The sequence below is a fragment of the Podarcis pityusensis genome, assembly GCF_964106645.2.
Source record: "Podarcis pityusensis genome assembly, chromosome: Z".
Lineage (NCBI taxonomy): Eukaryota > Metazoa > Chordata > Lepidosauria > Squamata > Lacertidae > Podarcis > Podarcis pityusensis.
Genome location: NC_138044.1, coordinates 19,956,138 through 19,972,134, shown reverse-complemented (window position 1 = coordinate 19,972,134; position 15,997 = coordinate 19,956,138).

Below are 15,997 nucleotides of genomic sequence, written 5' to 3'. Positions count from 1 at the left end.
AGGAGGTGTGCTGTCTTTCAGGTGGAAAGATCAATGATGTGACAGAGAAGTTGGCAAGTCTTATAAAGCCCACTGACTACATCCCCTTCCTTCTGATCCATGCGGGTGCAAATGACACAGCCTTTGACATATAGTAAGAGACTATGACATGAGTCTGGGCAGGATGGGACTCTGGGGGTAATCTAGTTAAACCCCTCTGAAGAAGGAGAAAACAACCTTGCTCTGTCTTTCACACAGGAGTCCTACAGGTATTTGAAGATGGCGTTTAGAAGACATCTGAAGGCAGTCCTGTTTAGGGAAGTGTTTAATGTTTTATAGACTATTGTATTTTAATCTGTTGAAAGCCGCCCAGAGTGGCTGGGGAAACCCAGCCAGATGGGTGGGGTATAAATAATAAATTATTATAATATTATTATTATTATTCACCAACAGAATTTGGACTAGTCTGAGATTATCCTCCTAACCATTTCCAGAGCAGGTACAGAGGATTATTGATCATGTGACTAGTCTGAGATTATCCTCCTAACTATTTCCAGAGCAGATACAGAGGATTATTGATCATGTGGATCACATCTCCTCTTTCAGCTGGTAACTTTAACTTTAACCCTGCATTGCAGGTGTTAGGCTACATGGTCCTTGTGAACTTTATAACTCTACAGTTCTATGATTCTAATGAAGACATCATGTCAAAGGCATTACTTTACAGGATCCTTAGTGGTGAAGTAAGACACCTGGCAAGGGTTTTTAAAAGCAACCGTGCGGTGACTTTGTTTCCATTCTTTGTCCTGAACTATTGTCCTTGGACTGTCTCGATATTTTGGCTAATGCTGATTCTTCTCAGGAATTGAAATACAATTTAAGATTCTGTCTCCAGTTTTCTTAGGGGAAGCTCATTGAAATTTCTATGCACAGATGCTATCATACTCCTTTGCAAATGGAAAAACTGTTCCATATCACCTAATTATTGAAAGGCTTGCAATAAACTTGGCATGCATTATCATTTAGGGTGGGAAAGGAAGTTGGTGCAAGATTTTTGGAATTTAATTTTGACGGAAATGACCAATATTATGAAAGAAACTCTTGTTTGTTGTCCAAAATTAATGTGATTGACATACCAATGGAAATACCAATGTAGATGTATTATCCAAAGAATTGGTCTTGTATATGATCTTGGCAGCTTAAATAGTCATTGCAACTCAGTGGAACTCAGCCCTAAATCTTACACTGGACGCTTGGTATCACTCACTCCGTAATAGAGCTAGCATTGAGAAAATTATGCCTAGTTCCACAAGGACTAGAACCTCCAGACACTTTTTATATGATTTGGCATTCCTTTATTAAATATGCAGTGGAACAATCATGTTCAATACAAGCCTTCTCACAAGCCTGGCAAATCTGGAATGAGACTTGATCCTCAGATTACACTGATATTCTTTACTTGGACTTTGTAATTTTACCCCAGGTGCAGCTTTGCACAGTCTATATGCCTATTTTATACTTTTGTTTTTCATCTTTTAATTTTCAGCTGCTGCTATGACTGTTCTCTCCGTTTTACATACATTATAAAATGATTTAAAAACAAAAACAAAACAAAGACCCAATACTCTATCCAAAGGAAATGAACAGATAGCCCAATTTGAACAACAGATGGCAGTAGAGGACTGTGTTAAATGGTAGCTATAATAATTCTTGAAAGCCTAGTCAAGGGTTTTTCCTGTGGGTCCCCCCCCCCCCCCCCCAGTATCTACAGAAATAAACATCTCTTGCAATTCAGCAGAAGAGGCCTGTGCATGTGAGGGAAGGAGAAACAGCCAGAGACCTGGTCCTGTTTTCCCTCTCCCCTTCCTCCTCAGGGGCATTTTGGGGATCGTGAGAGAAAAACAACCTCATTTCCAGAACAAATTGGGGAAACGAGTTGATAGAAACAAAAGATGAGGTTCAAAAAGAGCCAGGTTGACATCTAGTTGGGTCCAAGGTCACCGTCCTCTGGACTGTTTTAACACCAACGACATGGAGTGTCCATGCAGGCTACTTGCCAGTTTGAGCCACACAAAACAATTGCAGCTGGATGGGTGGCCCTTCCGACATCCTGGAACTTTTGAGGGCTGGTACTACATGTGGTTCAGAAGTGCTTCAGTGCTCCAGTCCCATTCCTCTCTGGGGTGAATTCCCTGTGTCCTCTCAGCCCCATCAAGGGTCTTGCACCACCAGGGACAAGACATGGTCCAAGTGAAATGTCACTCAAAACTGATATTGGGGCTGGAAGTATGCAACAGCCCTCTGCAGGCACTGGATTACCAAAATGTCTGTGTTATCAGCTAGAGGTCCCTTCCAACTCCACAGCTCTATGAATCTATAATTCTATTTTTCTTGAGCCGTGATTCCTGCATTGCAGGGGGGTTGGACTGGATGACCCTTGGGGTCCCTTCCAACCCCAGTTCTACAATTCTGCTATTCAGTTTATTCTCCTGTTCTCCCCACCCCCACATCACGAAAGACACAGTCCCAGGCTCAGGAAGCAAGCAAACACCTTCAAAATCCTGCCGAGTCATTTGCTTTAATATTTAAGTTCTTTCTCTTATCCTTAAAGGGCTGCCAGCCACGATAGCTATGCTCTGCAGCCAGAGGCAGTAATGATTCCAAATACCAGTTTCTGGAAGCAACTGGGTCCTGCTTATGGGTTTCCCACAATGGGCATCTGGTTGGCAACTGTGAGAATGGGATGCTTGACTACATGAGCCACTGGGCTGGTGATCCAGCAGGGCTTTTCCTAGGCTCTTAAGTTTTGCTAGCATGCCTAATAATTTCTGGCCTGTTCAAGTGATTTTGCTCTCCAGTCCTGTTAGGAAATCAATCTAAACTGCCTCTAAATGTCTTTGTGGGCACAGATGTGATTCCCCTAGGGTGGGGTCGTTGGCTTTGACGAAGCCAGCAGCACTCAAAGGTGTTCATTAACAGATGGGAGAGCCAGTATGGTGTAGTGCTTAGAGTGCTGGGCTAGGACCTGGGAGAGACCAGGGTTCAAAACCCCACTTGGTCACAAAGCTCACTAGGTGGCTTTGGACCAATTCCTGGCTCTCGGCCTAACCTGCCTCACAGGGTTGTTGTGGGGATTGAATGAGGGGGGAGAAAAATTATATAGGCTGCCCCAGCTAGATGGCCTCTCCCGGCATCTCTTTCTCTGCTCTTCTCATCAGCTTCATCCCAGGCACACAAAGATGTGAAATCTATATTTATGCCTTTCATAATAATTATTCTTTCACCAATGCTTTCTTCAACGGACAAAGCCTTCTGGAGACCAAGGGGGGAAAGCAGCCGAAACTGAAAAGTAACAGTTCCCCCAGGACAAATAAAAAGAAAAAGAAAACCAACTTCAAACCAGCAGATGCTGCTTGAAAGCCCCTATGCAGGAAATATCTGCAGAATGAATTGGGGGGTTTATGAAACTTGGTTTTTCGCAAGTTTTTACAAGAGATTTCCTCAAGGAGCAAAGGGGAGGAAGGGAGGGGGGGAGGTGAGAGATGGATTGGATTCTAAAGGGTCTCCCAGGCAGGGCTTTACATTTTCATAAATGAGGTGGGGGAGGACCATGCAGGCCACCATGAGCTTTTTGGAGGGAAAGGTGGGATATAAAGGCAATAAACAAACAAATAACTAACTACCCAGGTGTGCCTGCTTATAGGATGTGCACCTGTCACTGAGTGGGTTCATTTGTGCATAGAAATATACATATACATAGATTGCTATAGATAGATAGATAGATAGATAGATAGATAGATAGATGATAGATAGATAGATAGATAGATAGATGGCAGATAGATAGATAGATAGATAGATAGATAGATGGTAGATAGATAGAGCTAGAGATATTCATACATTTGTTGTGAAAGCAAGAAAGAACCTCCATTAAGAATTATCCCAACACTTGGACTTTGCACAATTCCAAGGCTTCTGGAATTTGTCCAGCGGTAAACCTGTGGAATTTCAACCCAAGGAATAAATGCATTTTTTCCACAATAAGATCTCAGCTCTTCTCTGCTTCCTTTCCAAGTACTAAGAAGCTTGCAGGGAACCAGGCAGCCTTGCCCTTGCAGCAAGCCCACGGAGTTGGCTGGATCGCATTCTCCAGATTATTTATGGTCTGGCATCTGCTCTGATAAGAAATGCAGACAGTTCCTCAAATGCCAGGTCACTTCCAGAGGGCCAGAGCAAATGCCACGGCCTCTGTGAAACCCTGGAAAAAAATGCTCACCAGCTCAGTCACATGTGGGACGCTCCAGGGAGTCGGGTATGTTTAGCCTGGAAAAGAGGAGATGGAGAGGAGATATGATAGCTGTCTTCAAATAGCTGAAGGCAGAGCTGGCCCATTGATGAGGTGGTGGAAGCACAAGAGTGGATGTCCTGTCTTACCCACTTCCGGCCAAAAGGAGGCGTTCTGGAATATGATGGTGCCACTTGTCTTCTGTGTCCCTGGAGTGGACAAGATGAGCAGCATTGCCTTGAGGAGTGCCCTGGTTCTCGCAGAGTTTGGTGGTGGCGATTGTGTTATTCTGGCAATTGTGCAGGGGGCAGGGAGTGGCACATTTTGCCTCTGGTGGTGAAATGGGTTGGGTCACCCTTGTCACATGCAAGACGGAGCAAGCCTGTTTTCTGTTGCTCCAGAGGATGGGAGCCGAACAAAGTGTTTCAAATGACAAGAAAGGAGATTCTGACTAAACCTTAGGAAGAACTTTCTGATGGTGAAAGCTCTTTCCAAGAGGAATGGATGAACTCAGAAGGTGGCGAACTCCTTCCTTCTAGGTTTTTAAGCAGAGGTTGGATGGCCACTTGTTGGGGATTCTTGAGCTGTGATTCCTGCATTGCAGGGGGTTGGACTAGATGACTCTCAGGTCCCTTCCAACTCTTCAGTTCTATGAGTTTTCTAGCAGTGTGTCAGTGGATATGATAACTTCCCCCCTTGCTCCCTCATTCCCTTCCTTTCTCCCTCCTTTTTGTAAACAGCATACATGTTCTGGTATCTCGACCACACGCGGATTGAAAAGCTACCAAATCAAGTCACCCTCCCCACTCCCTTCCCTTGGCCAGCTGAGGATTTACAAAACCGCATGACCCAACAGAGAGTCACAGGCATGTGAGAACAGTTTGGAACAAAGATACTCCAACATGTGGTGCTGAGGTTTGGCCTGCGCCTTTAGAGTTCTTGGTGTGGTTTCATTTTATTTTTTTTAATAGTGTGCTATAAAATAATGTTCTATATTTTTATGGCAGGCGAGAGAGCAACAGAGGGAGGCTTGCATGGGAAGGGGAGCCAGAATGAAGGAGGGTTTTGGAGTGACTTCAAGGTCATTTGAGACAGCTCTGGAAGATGTGGGATAATAACATAATAACAGCCTGCTGGATCAAGCCCATCCAGTCAAGCATCTTCCTCTCACAGTGACCAAATGCCCTTAAGAACCTAGGAATCTAGATAGACTGCCTATAGGTCTGGAAGCTCCACAAAAGCATCAGAAGAGTCCTCCTGGATCAGCCCAGTGGCCCATCTATTCTAGCATCCTGTTCTCACAGTGGCAAAACAGGAAACCTATCAGCAGGACACAAGCACAAAGGCTTCCTAGATGTGAATGAAAAACAGGTGTTTTTCTTCTTTTTGTTCTCTGAGAAAGTGACCTGTCCAGGTGAACCATCCTCTTTTTATGTGGACATCCCATCACAGAATCATAGACTTGTAGAAATGGGAGGGACCCCAAGGGCAATCTAATCCAACCCCCTAATGCAGCTGAATGTCGGAAGATTCAGGACAGAGAAAACAAAGTCACAGTGCACTGTGGAACTCACTCCCACAGGAGGCAGTGATGGCCACTAACTTGGATGGCTTGAAAAGAGGATGAGTCAAATTCATGGAGGAGGAGAGGGCTATCAATGGCTACCAGCCAGCATGGCTGTGCTTTGTCCTCCGCAGTTGGAGGCAGAAATGCTTCTGAATACCAGTTGTTGGAAGCCACGGGAAGGGAGAGTGGCCTTGTGCTCTGGTCTTGCTTTCAGGTTTCCCTTTGGGGCATCTGTTTGGCCAATGTGAGAAAAGGATGATGGACTAGATTCCAGTGGCCTGATCCATCAGGATCTTATGTTCCTATGAATTCAAGAGGAAAAAAAGCATTGAACATGGGAAGGGCTCCTCTGTTGTGTCAGCTCCTTCATTTGTGTGTGGCTCCCCACGCCTGGATCAAGAAAGAATCACTGCATGTTGAGCCCTGTAGTCCCTGTGGAGGTAATTAAAAGATGGAGGTGACCAGTTCCAAGAAATGTGTCCCAGGCATGCTCTTGCAGGTACTCTTTGCTCTGGCAGCATTCCTGTTTTAACTGCCTCTGTGCCCCCTGCAGCACCTCTGCTTCTTCAATCCTGGAGGTGTGTCAGCCGCATCCCATAGGTTGATATAAATAGATGCCAGGATCAAAAGGTTGGTAGGAGCGGAGGGTGAAGAGGTTCCAGGGCTGCCTGAAGGAAATGCAATGTGCCTTTACAAAGAGATGCTCTGCTGCCAATGGAGCCACCTCTTTGGTTGGAGGAGGCAGGAGCACCCCACAGAACAAAGCATGAAGGATGGTTGTTAGAAGCAGAGGGGAGAACAAGGGTGTTGAGTTCAGGAGGTTGCAACTACAGCTTGCTCATTGCAGCCTTTTCTAGAGAGGGACCAACATTTGGAACCCTGCAGCTGACAAACTTCTAATAAAAACGAGTCAGGACATCCCAGAGCAAAGGTGATCCCGCCAACACCACTCCCTCTTAGGAAGTTGCCTTATACGGAATCAGCCTATTGGTCCAGCTATCTCAGTATTGTCTACACTGACCAGCATTGGCTCTCCAGAATTTGAAGCAGAGGTCTCCCTCCCACCCCTACCTGGGGATGTCATAAGGGACTGAACTTGGGGTGTATTATTTAGCTATGGTTCTTGCATTGCAGGGGGTTGGACTAGATCAGGGGTCAGCAAACTTTTTTCAGCAGGGGGCCGGTCCACTGTCCCTCGGACCTTGTGGGGGGCCAGACTATTATTTTTTGGGGGGGGGGAATAAATGAATTCCTATGCCCCACAAATAACCCAGAGATGCATTTTAAATAAAAGGACACCTTCTACTCATGTAAAAACATGCTGATTCCCAGACCGTCCGCGGGCCGGATTGAGAAGGTGATTGGGCCGGATCTGGCCCCTGGGCCTTAGTTTGCCTACCCATGGACTAGATCACCCTTGAGGAATCTCCCAACTCTACTGTGATTCCAGGGCCTTACCCACACTTAACCCCTCTCTCTTTTTCTATTCTTTTCTTCCTTTTATATTTTTCTTTCTCTCTCTTTTTATTTTTTTGTTGTTTTCCTGGGTGTCCTCTTCTCTGGGCCATAACTGGGGCTGTACCACATGCAGGTTATGGATGGTTGGTAAAGGACCCTGAGTGAGAGGCAGGGAAAGGAAGGCCTCCCAAGGTGAGAGACCGGGATGAGAAAGGGAAGCTCTCAGGTGACAGCTGGGAAGGTCCACCACTTTCTATGTGAGACAAGGATTAAGAGCTTCCTTTGAGAGAGGACTCTGCATTTTCTCTTTCCCTGTTTTTGTTTTTATTTAGATTAGTTTCTTTTATTGTATGGGGGGAAAACCTTAATAAAATATCATGAAAAAAGACCCATTATTTTTCAATGTTAGGGTGTGCCTGGGCATCCCTGGCACATACCCTGTGTACACATATGCACCCTATCCAAAATCACAGCTGCCCAGTGTCTGTGCCTGCTCCAAGAGGGCCTCCATCTACTCTTTCCAGGTCCAGGAGTGCAGGATTAAGAATGTAAGAAGGCAGCAGGAGAGGGCTATTGATGGCTACTGGCCACAGTGACCTTGCTTTGCCTCCCACAGTCAGAGGCAGCAATATTTCTGAATACCAGTTGCTGGAGACCATGGGAGGGGAGAGGCTGCCCTTGGGCTCAAATCCTGCTTGCTGGTTTCCCACAGGCACAGTGGGAATAGGAACATCGACTAGATGGGTCCCTGGCCTGATCCAGCAGGCTCTTCTTACTTTCTTCTGCATATCAGATGCTTAAACTACAATGTATTAGTGGTAACCAGTGTATCTCCGGCTCTCCTGCAGATCAGCTCTGAAGAGGAATTGCAAGTGCAAAGGCTCCCAGTTTGCCAGCAGACAGCAAGGTCTGAAGGCTGTGGTTGCCCCTCATTTGGCAGCCTCTTTAAATCTTCAAAAAGATGGACCAAGCAAAATGCATTCTGGTCCTTTTAAACATGCTGCGTCTCTTCCTCTAGCGCAATATATAGGCAATGGATAATGCTTAATAGTCCTCTGGCACGGTGCCCAACCCGCAAAGGGCATTGAGTCCTGGTGCTTAATAACTTATTTATCTTCCCTGATTGCAGGAATGATGACAGTTTTCATTATGAAGCTGCGGGGATAATTTGCTAGCCTTTGGTAGGAGCTGAATAAACACCAGCCAGCTCTGGGAGGACAATTTGATTCAATTACCTGGGCCTGGCAGAGGTGGGACGAAGGAAGTTCTCAGCCCTTGGTTGCCCTGCAACATTCAAAACCCATAGTGATGAATGGGTCTTTCTTGTGTTTTCCGAGAATGGGCAGGAGCAGGAAACCCATTAGAGGCCGGAGGCTGTGAGATGGATGTCCTAGCAGCGGAAAGGACAAGTGTGTGTGTGTGTGTGTGTGTGTGTGTGTGTGTGTGAAGCCTGGGAAAATTTCAAGCCTCTGTTCATCAATAACCCAGTGGGCAATTCTTTACTTGTGCTTTCTGACAACTGTACCATTGTCTGCTTTGTTTTGGGAAGGGCAAATTTATCCCCTCTAAGTTGCCAGGAGTTTTCCCTTGCCCCATGGGATCTGAGCAAAAGGACATGGTAAGAACATGAGAAGAGCATGCTGAATCAGGCCAATGACCTATCAAGTCCATCACCCTCTTCTCACAGTGGCCAGGCAGGTGCCCCAGTGGGGAACCCACAAGTTGCACAATAATCCCCTCCCCTCCTGTGGTTTCCAGAAACTGGTATTCAAAATCATTGCTGCCTCCAACTGTAGTGGCAGAAAAATAGCTGTGATTCCTGCATTGAAGCGGGTTGGTCTAGATTATCCTTGGGTATATTATGCTTTTATGATTCTATGGACCCCTGCCTTGGCTGTCAGAAATGCTTTGTTATGGCCCCACTCCCTCCAAATCCTATTTCACTACCACCCACCCAGCCTCCTTGCGGCGACTTTGTAAGTCTTGTCATTCTTGAATCAAAGGCCTCCAAGCTCTTGGGTGGTATCTCGTCTGCTGCCCCTCATCAACTTCTTAGAAGAAAGTTGCTAGAAAAAGAGGAATAAAAATAAAAACTGGTTTCTATTTACGACTCGTTTCCCTTTGTTTCGAGCAAATTTATGCCATGCTCAAATTATCCACCAATTCTTCTTCTTTTTTTTAATGGATGCATGACTTCATTAAAATTATTCTAAAAGGTTGGGTGTGGGGGGGGAAGAGAATAAGTGTCTATTTCCACCTTTCCCCATCTGATTAGAAACCATCTGCATTTCAAAACAAACCATCATTATTCAGACCAAATGTTGGCTGGGCACTTGTTTCAAGTCAGGGTAACTGAACATTTGGCTAGGCGGGAGAACAGCTCCTAGCTTTTGCTAGGATGAGTCAAGATTAGGTTTTTCTCTTGGGCTGAACTGCTGACAAGGGGGATCCAAAACCTGGCCTATATAGCATCTCAAGTGTTCCCCTCCTAGGGGTGCAGCAATAAAACTGCTAGCACATTTGCAAAGCTAAACAGGGTCCGGTGTGATTTCAAATTCGATGAGGGATGGTATTTAGAGATTGCTGCATGGCAAGGGGTTGGACTTGATGGCCCTTGGGGTCCCAGCTCTACAATGCTATGATTCTGAGAGGCAGCGTAGTGTAGTGGTTAGGGTGTTGGACTAGGACCTAGGGGAGGCTAGGGTTCGAATCTCCACTCGGCCATGAAGCTCCTTGGGTATGACGGGGGGGGGGGGGCACTCACTGCCTCTCTGTCTAATCTACCTCACAGGACTGTTGTGCGGATTAGAATGTCAGGCTACTGCCCTACTGAGCTTTGACCATAACATCCAGTCTCAATTAAAAACTTTGTGACCACTTTTTTGTTTGTTTGTGAAGTGAAGTGAAGTTTTAATACATAATAGCATTTAAAAGCAAAAAGCATTTTAAAGCAGTTTTTTTTAATAAATGCAAGCGGCAATTTTTGTTTGGATATACTGAAATTTCTTCATTGGAGGATTTTAAACAGAAGTCAGGTAGCCACCTGCAAGGGATTATTTAGCTGTGATTCCTGCATTGTAGGCAGCTGAGGTAGATAGAAAACCCTTGTGCCCCCCTCTGTCCCTACAATTCCATGACAGAAAGAATCCTTTAATGAATCATTCCTTTGTAATACACTACAGTGGTATCTCGGGTCAAGAACTTAATTCGTTCTGGTTACAGATAGGTAGCCGTGTTGGTCTGCCATAGTCAAAATAAAAAAAATCCTTCCAGTAGCACCTTTAAGACCAACTAAGTTAGTTCTTGGTATGAGCTTTCGTGTGCAAGCACACTTCTTCAGATACCTGGTGAGGTTGATGGACTTCCATTTCATGCGGCTCAATGTGGTGCCTTCCATGGTTCCAGTTACAGATAGGTAGCCATGTTGGTCTGCCATAGTCAAAATAAAAAAAAATCCTTCCAGTAGCACCTTTAAGACCAACTAAGTTAGTTCTTGGTATGAGCTTTCGTGTGCAAGCACACTTCTTCAGATAATTCGTTCTGGAGGTCCATTCTTAACCTGAAACTGTTCTTAACCTGAGGTACCACTTTAGCTAATGGGGCCTCCCGCTGCTGCTGCGCTGCCACTGCATGATTTCTGTTCTCATCCTGAAGCAAAGTTCTTAACCTGAGGTACTATTTCTGGGTTAGTAGAGTCTGTAACCTGAAGCGTCTGTAACCCGAGGTACCACTGTATCCCCTTCCAGTCAGGTTTTTCTTTTAAAGTTGTTGGACTCCTCTTCCCATCTCAAAAGGGGACTCTGCTCTTTTCCTCAGGAGATGGGTTTTCCAGTGGGGTGAAAATAAATGCCTCTTTCACTTGCCTTCCCTGCTGCAGGCCACTGTCTGGAATGAACCCCCTTTTGCTAACCAATTAAAATCTGCTTTGCTCTGACACCCCACTCACAGAGCATGGAAATGTTTGGAACTGGAGCAAAAAGCAAGCAATTAATTAATGGTAAATGTACACCTAATGTACTCTGCCTCCCTATTCTAAACAACTCATCAAAATGATTTCATACAAATTTCCCTTATGTGGGTGACTGATTGCAGATGGTCCATCCTGATACATTTTTCCTTTCCCTGCTGGGGCCCAAAAGCTGATGTTTTATTATTTCTGTTTGGTGGTTATGCGAGAGCAGAGAGGAAGGCAAGTCAGGGGGAAATACAGGCAACTTCCCTCTTGCTGAAAAAATAATTATAGAATTGGAAGGGACCACAAGGGTCATCTTGTCTAACCCCCCCTGCAAAGCAGCACTCACATCTAAAAGACCCCTATCCAATGGATCAAAGAATTATGCAGTTGGAAGGGTCCACCAAGGATCCTCTAGTCCAACCTCCCACAGTGCAGGAATCACTGAAAGGAGTGGTCCTATTCCTTGCCTTGATCTGACACTTGGCTTCTGTTGATGCAGCCTAGAATTGCATTAGCTATCCCCCCCCCCCCTGCAATTGGAGGTTTTTAAACAGAGGTTGAACGGCCATCAGTCAGGGAATCTTGAGCTGTGATTCCTGCATGGCAAGCAAGAGGACTTTTGGGGGCCTCTTCCAACTGTACAGTTCTAGGATTCTGGAATTCTGCCACTCTCTCTGGCATGCAGCTCTAGTGCTGCTAATGTAAGCAAGAGGGTGGGGGCAGAGATTACGCCTACAATGGTAGCAAATATTCAAGGTGTTATGTACTGAAGTTCTCACCCTGGGCCAGCAGGGGGATACTGTAGATAGTTATGCAAATAAGGGATCGAAAGTGACATTCACTGATTGGATAGTTTTAGAAAATTGTTACAGTTACATTGTAATGGAGCTCTATATAAGCAGGCTGACTGAACCCTTCAGTTCAGTTCTGTCCTGGCCTGTGAATAAACAAGAGTTGTTTGAAGAATCACTGTGTCGTTTGATATGTTCACCCACAACTTAACACAAGGCATATTATATTTTTTTCTACAGTATAAAGAAGTCTCTAGATTTTTGCAGCATAAAGTGAAATGGACCCGGACCCAGAATTCAGTGGTTCCCATCCTGGAGCAAATCAGCTGAGGCAAGAGTGAAAAATGAAGGCTTGCCCAAAGATTGCTGATTAAGTCTCTGAAAGGGTTCCCGAGTACTTATTTACTACATCCAACACATAGGATTAATAAAAGTACACACACACACAAACATACACACACAAACAAACGTGTAGAGGAAGTGGATTTCAAACAACCCCTGCTGATTACTTTCAAAGAAATGTGGGTGCTGCCATGTCCTCCATTAGGCAGGTGTGATCAGAGCTTAGGGCATATGTAGATCTTGTGTGCAACAGCTGTGAAAAAGGCAGATTCCATGCTAGGGATCATTGGAAAGCAACCAAAAATAAAACCGCCAATGTCATAAGGCCCTTATACAAATCTAAGATGTGACCACATTTGGAGTACTGCATACAGCTCTTTTTGTCTCACCTGGAAAAGCAGATTGTAGAGATGGAAAAGGTTCAGAAAAAGGCAACTCAACCCAAATCATAGAATCATAGAATCATAGAATCATAGAATCATAGAATCATAGAGTTGGAAGAGACCACAAGGGCCATCGAGTCCAACCCCCTGCCAAGCAGGAAACACCATCAGAGCACTCCTGACATATGGTTGTCAAGCCTCTGCTTGAAGACCTCCAAAGAAGGAGACTCCACCACACTCCTTGGCAGCAAATTCCACTGTCGAACAGCTCTTACTGTCAGGAAGTTCTTCCTAATGTTTAGGTGGAATCTTCTTTCTTGTAGTTTGGATCCATTGCTCCGTGTCCGCTTCTCTGGAGCAGCAGAAAACAACCTTTCTCCCTCCTCTATGTGACATCCTTTTATATATTTGAACATGGCTATCATATCACCCCTTAACCTCCTCTTCTCCAGGCTAAACATGCCCAGCTCCCTTAGCCGTTCCTCATAAGGCATCGTTTCCAGGCCTTTGACCATTTTGGTTGCCCTCCTCTGGACACGTTCCAGTTTGTCAGTGTCCTTCTTGAACTGTGGTGCCCAGAACTGGACACAGTACTCCAGGTGAGGTCTGACCAGAGCAGAATACAGTGGCACTATTACTTCCCTTGATCTAGATGCTATACTCCTATTGATGCAGCCCAGAATTGCATTGGCTTTTTTAGCTGCCACGTCACACTGTTGGCTCATGTCAAGTTTGTGGTCAACCACGACTCCTAGATCCTTTTCACATGTACTGCTCTCAAGCCAGGTGTCACCCATCTTGTATTTGTGCCTCTCATTTTTTTTTGCCCAAGTGCAATACTTTACATTTCTCCCTGTTAAAATTCATCTTGTTTGTTTTTGCCCAGTTCTCTAATCTGTCAAGGTCGTTTTGAAGTGTGATCCTGTCCTCTGGGGTGTTAGCCACCCCTCCCAGTTTGGTGTCATCTGCAAATTTGATCAGGATGCCCTTGAGTCCATCATCCAAGTCATTGATAAAGATGTTGAATAAGACCGGGCCCAAGACAGAACCCTGTGGCACCCCACTAGTCACTCTTCTCCAGGATGAAGAGGAACCATTGATGAGCACCCTTTGGGTTCGGTCAGTCAGCCAGTTACAAATCCACTGAGTGGTAGCATAGTCAAGACCGCATTTTACCAGCTTCTTTACAAGAATATCATGGGGCACCTTGTCAAATGCCTTGCTGAAATCAAGGTAGGCTACATCCACTGCGTTCCCTTCATCTACCAGGCTTGTAATTCTGTCAAAAAACGAGATCAGGTTAGTCTGACATGACTTATTTTTCAGAAATCCATGCTGACTATTGGTGATCACAGCATTCCTTTCTAGGTGCTCACAGACTGTTTGCTTAATGATCTGCTCCAGAATCTTCCCTGGTATTGATGTCAGACTGACTGGGCGGTAATTATTTGGGTCCTCTCTTTTCCCCTTTTTGAAAATAGGGACAACATTTGCCCTCCTCCAGTCTGCCGGGACTTCGCCTGTTCTCCAGGAATTCTCAAAGATGACTGCCAGTGGTTCTGAGATCACATCTGCCAGTTCTTTTAATACTCTTGGATGCAGTTCATCTGGCCCTGGAGACTTGAACACATCTAAACTAGCCAAGTATTCTTGTACTATCTCCTTAGTTATTCTGGGCTGTGTTTCCTTTGCTGAATCATTTGCTTCAAATTCTTCAGGTCGGGCATTGTTTTCTTTATCGGAGAAGACTGAGGCAAAGAAGGCATTGAGGAGTTCAGCCCTTTCTGTGTCCCCTGTTTGCATTTCACCATCTTCTCCTCTGAGTGACCCCACTGTTTCTTTGTTCTTCCTTTTGCTACGAACATACCCATAAAAGCCTTTTTTGTTGCTTTTAACCTCTCTAGCAAGCCTGAGTTCATTCTGTGCTTTAGCTTTTCTGACTTTGTGTCTACACGTGCTGGCTATTTGTTTGAATTCCTCTTTGGTGGTTTCCCCCCTTTTCCATTTTTTGTACACATTCTTTTTTAATCTTAACTCAGTTAAAAGTTCTTTAGATAGCCACCCTGGCTTCTTTAGGCACCTTCCATGTTTCCGTCTCATTGGTATTGCCTGACGTTGTGCTTTTACTATCTCCCTCTTAACAAACTCCCAGCCATCATGAACTCCCTTTCCTTTTAGTATTACTGTCCATGGGATCTCACCCAGCACTTCCCTAAGTTTTATGAAGTCGGCTTTCTTAAAGTCAAGAAATTGAGTCCTAGTATGCTTGGCTGCTCCTTTCTGCTGTATAGTAAACTTCAGAAGAGCATGATCACTCGCGCCTAATGATCCTTCCACTTCTACCCCACTAACCAGGTCATCAACATTGGTTAGGACCAGATCTAAAATGGCTGTTCCTCTTGTTGCTTCTCCCACTTTCTGGAAAATGAAGTTGTCTGCAAGGCCAGTGAGGAATCTGTTTGACCTTATGCTCTTGGCTGAGTTTGACATCCAACAAATATCCGGGTAATTGAAGTCCCCCATTACTACTATCTCCCTTCCTTTTGCATGCTTGGCCATCTGTTCCAGGAAGGCATCATCTATGTCCTCCGTTTGGCTTGGGGATTTATAGTAAACTCCCACAATGAGGTCACTGTTATTCTTCTCTCCCTTAATTTTGACCCAAATGCTCTCACTTTGGCTTTGAGGTTCTAAATCTTGGATCTCTTCACAGGTATACACATCCCTGACATATAACGCCACTCCTCCTCCTTTCTTGTCTGGTCTGTTTCTCTGAAATAGATTGTATCCCCCCATTATTACATTCCAATTGTGGGACTCATCCCACCAGGTTTCAGTGATGCCTATTATGTCATATTTAGTTTGCTGTACCAAGAGCTCAAGCTCATCTTGTTTATTTCCCATGCTTTGCGCATTAGTGTACAGACATTGAAGTCCATTAATCATTCCCCCGTGTCTCTTATTTAAGGATTTTTTCCTCCCACCACTAGGTCTGCGTGCTGTTTGCTCCATTTGGTCTATGACATTTGGATGATCATCTTCATCAATTGATAGACTCCTACCTTCAGGAGCACTGTCTCCCTCCCCCACATTAGTCAGTTTAAAGCCCTCCTGATGAGGTTTCTGAGATTTTTTGCAAAAACATTTCTCCCAACCGTTGTGAGGTGCAGCCCATCGCTTGCCAGAAGTCCATCTTCAAGAAACTGCAGTCCGTGATCTAAGAATCCAAACCGTTCCTGT